The sequence below is a fragment of the Gracilinanus agilis genome, chromosome 3 (genome assembly GCF_016433145.1).
Source record: "Gracilinanus agilis isolate LMUSP501 chromosome 3, AgileGrace, whole genome shotgun sequence".
NCBI classification, from domain to species: domain Eukaryota; kingdom Metazoa; phylum Chordata; class Mammalia; order Didelphimorphia; family Didelphidae; genus Gracilinanus; species Gracilinanus agilis.
Window position 1 is genome coordinate 554,724,577 of NC_058132.1, and position 5,418 is coordinate 554,729,994.

The following is a 5,418-nucleotide window of genomic DNA, read 5'->3' on the forward strand; positions in this document are numbered from 1 at the left end:
GGGGAGGGGGGCTGAGGTTCGGGCGTGTTTTGTGTTGGGGGCTTCCCCCCTTTCCTTCTTTCCCCTCGGTTTGGTTTTCGTTATCCTCTATTTCTCTTTTAAAAAAATTACTTTTCCCTACCCCTCCTTCCCCACCCCCCTCCTCTGCGCTCCTCTCCATCCAGTTTCCTAGTCCTCCTCCTTCCTTACCCGCTCCTGTTCCCCCCCACCCCTTCCCTCGCCCTCCGCCCGGAGGAAAGAGAATGCTGGGTGTGGAGAGGAGGTGGGGAGCAGTGGTGGGAGGGGGGGAGGAGAGGCTTTACCGGGTGGGAAGCAGGGGTGGAAAGAGAGACAGAACAGAGGAAAGAAGAGTTGTGAGGAGCTGGGCTGGGGGCTTTTGGGGGGAGGGTAGGTAGGGAGGGATGTAAGGGAAGGGAGGGGAAATTGACTTGTTCTTGACCAGAGACACTTAAAAAAATATCCTGGGGACCAAGGAACAATGTACAAAAACCAACCAACCGCCAAAAAAAAAACCCTATAGAAATAAAGAAATATTATAAGCAAAAGCAAAGAAAACGCTTTAGGAATCTAACTCCGGGGATCAGTCCTCCGCAGCTTGATTTCCCTCCCCCCGCCCCCAAAGGAAGAGAGTTTAGAACACCACCACCACTACTACTACTACCACCGCCCAAATCATAAACACACACATATGCACACAAATGAACTAAGTCATAAATTTAAAGAAAAACAATAATCAGAAGGTGAAACTTGGTTTCTATACTAATGCTAATTATTTTGGGCTTTGATTTCATTTTTCTAAGTTTCACCTCCACCCCACCCATTTTGACTTTGATTTCATGAAATCCTCCTTTTTCATGAGGCTTCGTGATGGTGGTTCTCTGTATCATGGGGATTTGGGTGGGTCAGGGGTGGATTGGAGGCTGTTGCATGGTTATAAATGGTGACAGTTTTCAGGTGGCCCAGCCTAACCTTGTCAGGGTTCTGACTTGGCAAAGGTCAGCCTTGGCGGGGGTTGGGTAGAGCTGTTCTGGTGAGATGGGACCCCTGGCATCATCTCGTGGAGACTAAGAGGCAGAGCATTGAGTCTCAAACACACAGATTTTACTCTGGGGGGAAAATTACTTTTCCCCCCCTTCTGCCCTCACAATTGATTCAGATCTAGAAAACAAACCATTTTAAATAGTTTTCTCTAAGCAAAAGTTACCTCATCGTTGCCCCCTTTTTTCTTTTGTGGGTGTGGTTTGTTTAAAATATATCTATATATTTATATATTTTTTCTAGCTGTTCAAATATACAGATTTGCAACTGTTAGCGGTAGAGGATGACAGGAGAGATGCTCTGCCCACACTGAGGCCGAGGGACAAGATGCACTCCGATCCTGTAGGTCCCCTTTCCAATTTGCTCGAGAGGTTGAAGAGGATATTGCAATGTTAAAAGTTCCTGATTGCCAGCTATAGGACAGGACCTAGTTATTATGAAACCATCGAAATCAACAATTTAAAAAAGGCAATATTTGATGCGGCTGGTTTGTTTCTGAGGGGTCTGCATGTTTGGGGGGAAGAGAACAGAACAATTGGATTTCCTTTGGAAAAAATAGTTTATTGTCGGTAATAAAACTAGGTAGTGGAAACTTTATAAAAATTTGCACTATCAGTCTCCCGAATGGAAAAAAAAAAGTATAGCATTTCACAGTAATAATAAAGGTACATTGTGAAGCTCGAATAGAAAAATTAAGACAGAGATAGTTAAAGGTGGTTAGTTAAATGGAGCTTTGTAAAGGCACAAGATGCTCATTGAATCTCCTATTATGTTGGTGTATTGCCATCCTTTACCAAGGATGAGGAATTTCTAAAAACAAAACAAAACAAGGGGTGGGGGGGAGAGAACATGCCATTTAACAAGACTGAAATCATGCATGACCTGAAAGGCACAGAAAGAGCCGTGAGTAGGTCTCACTCTGATTATTTATTATTTATTTATTTTTGTGTATCATTGTTTGCAGCGCAAACATTCTATGCATTTGAAACAGCACTAAATAGACTAGCTTCTGGTAGACCTTTTCGTGGGTGGTGTGATTTCACAGTTTTACTGCCTGTTTTCACCGAAAACAAAACATTCTTGTCACATTCTTGTATTTAGGAAAGAAAAAGGAAGATTATTGTAAATATTTTCTTTAATGCACAAAAAAGAGAATACAAATTGCAACCACGTGTAGCTCCTGAAATGTCTCACTGATTTATCTACCTGTCCATGTATGTTTGCTGAGCTTTCTCCTTGGTTGTGTCTTTCCTATATTACTTTTTATTTCTATCAGAAATATTTCTGTAAGCCAAAATACAACAGGGAGATGTGTCCCAGCACACTTACAAATAAAACACAATTGAAAACAGAACAGTTTTTATTATTATTGGCTGCATTTTTGTTTCTGATGCAGGGCTGATAAAGTCCAGGTAGAGCCGGTCAACAAATGAGACTTAATTCAACCAAAAAGAGGAAGAAAAAAAATGAAAGGGGGGAAGGAAAAAAGGGGGGTGGTGAAAAGATGTATTTTTCTGCCGAATCAGAATTCATTACTTTGAGATAGCTCTTATGTGAAAAGCGGTGCTCTGAATAAAATGAACTATATATTAGCTGCCTGTGTTTCTTGAAGTTTATTTTACCTGCAGAAAATCTTAACTCAATCTACCAATCAAACCACATCACTCTCTTTAGTGTTCTGGAAGGCAATATGCACCTGTGAAGCCAGTGTTAAGCTTTGGTGGTTTGAGGTTTTATATGTGTTGTTTTAGCCTAATTGCACTTCTAATAATGATGTAACTAAATGCTTTATTTTTATTTGGGGGCTAACAAATATTAAAACCATTAACTGCTCTGTCCTGATATTTGTTCATTTGGAACATACAGGATGCCACCTACTGCTTCAATTCATCCAAGACCCTCTGTCTATTTTCTGATGACCTGTGACTAGATCAGATGCCAAATGTACAAAGTTTCTTAATAGCTGGGATTATTTCTTCTGGAGACATACTATTTTAGCCAAATCTTTTTAATTTAACCGGTAAATCTGTGAACCAAGACACTTACTTGATGTTCAGAAAAAAAATAATACATCATAAAAAAAGCTGTGATTTTAAACAATTGTTGATGTTTTAAAAAAAAAGAAAAACACTAAAGGTATTTTTAAAATAGATCTCTTCCATCGGAAATTGACTTGTTTCTGTTGTTATTGACTTGAAATGTCATCAGAGTTTTTAATAAATGCATTTGTAAAAATATTATTTTATAGAAAAAGTATGATGGGATTTCATTTTTGGAGAGCCAGGAATGAACAAATAATAAAAAAAAAGAAATACAAAGGCTGTTTTTTTTAATCTGCCCAAAACTGAAATGTTGCAGGCAAACGAATTTGTATTATACGATAATGAACAATGTATGTATTGAAAACTTAAGAAATCTGTTTTGTATTAAGTAAAACCTTACCAATTACAAAGAAAATACTATGTTAATAAAACAAAATGAAAATATATGCTTTGCAGAGTTTCCTATTTTAAGTAGTAGGAAACTGTGCAAAACATGAATGCTTTGCTTTTTATTAAATGGATGCGTGTTTAATGGAAGACTTAAGTTCTTTATTAATATCTTTAATAGGCAATCCTTTGGGGATATGTGTGTCTGTATATACATAAAAATATATGTTACAAGAAAGAGTACAATGATTTGTCACACAGTAGTAGCTTTCTTTACCTTTCCATGTTTGCAGTTTTAAAAGAGGCTGAAGAGAGGAAGTTCCTTCAATCTGTAATCATGGTCCAGTCACTGGGCTAGATTTTAAATTGATGGCTCCAGGGCTCTGTAAGAGTGGCCCTGAGGAAGTTACAGTGGCAGGAGAGAAATAGACAAGTGGATTAAAACGGACACCTGATCCTCTCAGGAAATCCAAGATTTGGTGAAGTAAGAAAGGGAAAAGGAAAAGAGCACACACCAACTTTTGCATTCACTTTCTTTTCATTTCCTCCCCCTTTCCCTGTCTTCCTTTTCCTATTTTGACTGTAGGGTTTCTGCCCTTTCCCCTGTTAGGATCTACTGAAGTCCCTTTGACTCAAACTGACTTGTGGAATGTCTGTTTAACACTTGTTCTCCAAATGTTTTCGACTTAGATTAGAACATCATAAAATGAATACTAAAACATCCTCTGCTATGATAGTATTGATTTTTTTTTCTCTCTCGTGTAATATTAAGACTAATTCGGTTCCCCACCCCCACCCTATGAGTTAACTTCCTGGAAGCAAGATAAAGAAGTGTTTAAATAGTAGAAGTTTATGTCATGGTGATCCATTCTCCTCTTCCTCTCAACCCCATCCCTTCTTTTTCTCTTTCTTGCAAACAGATTTGTTGAAAGATAATCCCCCCCCCCTCCCCCTCCGTGGGGTTTATATGCTAGTCAATCTGTCTCTTTTGCCCTGTGTTTATATGGGCTTTCTCTTCCCAGATCATTTCAACTTCTCCAGTGTAGCACTTTGGGAAAGGGGTCCTTTGTTTAAAACGATTATTCTATTTATATTGTTATCGCTATGGTATTATCACCACGAGGAAAGCCTAATGTATTTGCTTGTTGTTTCGATGGAGACGACGAGCTTAATTGATTTTTTAAAAATAGCAACCGAATTCCGATTCTCTTGGGGACCTCTTCCCACCTGTGAGATAAGCCTATTCTCAATAATTATGTTATTTAATATTTGATAAAATATTCGTTCTTGCTGCTGTCTAGGCCGGCTTTACGCGCTCAGTATTTATAAATGGGACTCGCTCCAGAAGAGAACTCCACTCCTGGAGAGCCCGTATCCAACCACGTGCCCTACAAAGGGATCGCTGCAAATACAATTACAGAGCGGCCTTTAATAATTCATGGCCTGAGATCCTGAAAATTAATAAAATGAACTATAACAAGAGACTAATTAAAAACTTTCGTAATTGTTGTCAAGTCAGCTTGATGGGAGGTGGACAACACACCTACCTCCCTTCCCTCGCCAAAAATATTCTGTTGGGGAACGGAGGACAGGGCTCTGGGAGGTATGAGGTTGGGGGTAGAGTGTGTTTTTCCATTGACAACCTCTAAAATGTATCTTTTGAAAATGTGCAGGCAGAGAAAGCATCTCTAATTCTCACTTGTTTTTGAGGTGATCTCTACGTGAGCCAGAAGGACTGTCCTTTACCATGCCTCCGCCCAACCCCCCAACCCCCCCACCCCGCCCCACCGCCCCAACTAGTAGTAGGACTGTGACAGTCATGTTCTCAAGTTCTAAGTTGCTTAATAAGAATAATTCATAATACTCTATGATTATCAGACTGGGGGTGTAGTTTGTCTTTGGGGCTAGAGGTGCTGTTTGTTTTAGTAAAACACACAGCTGACAGGGTCTT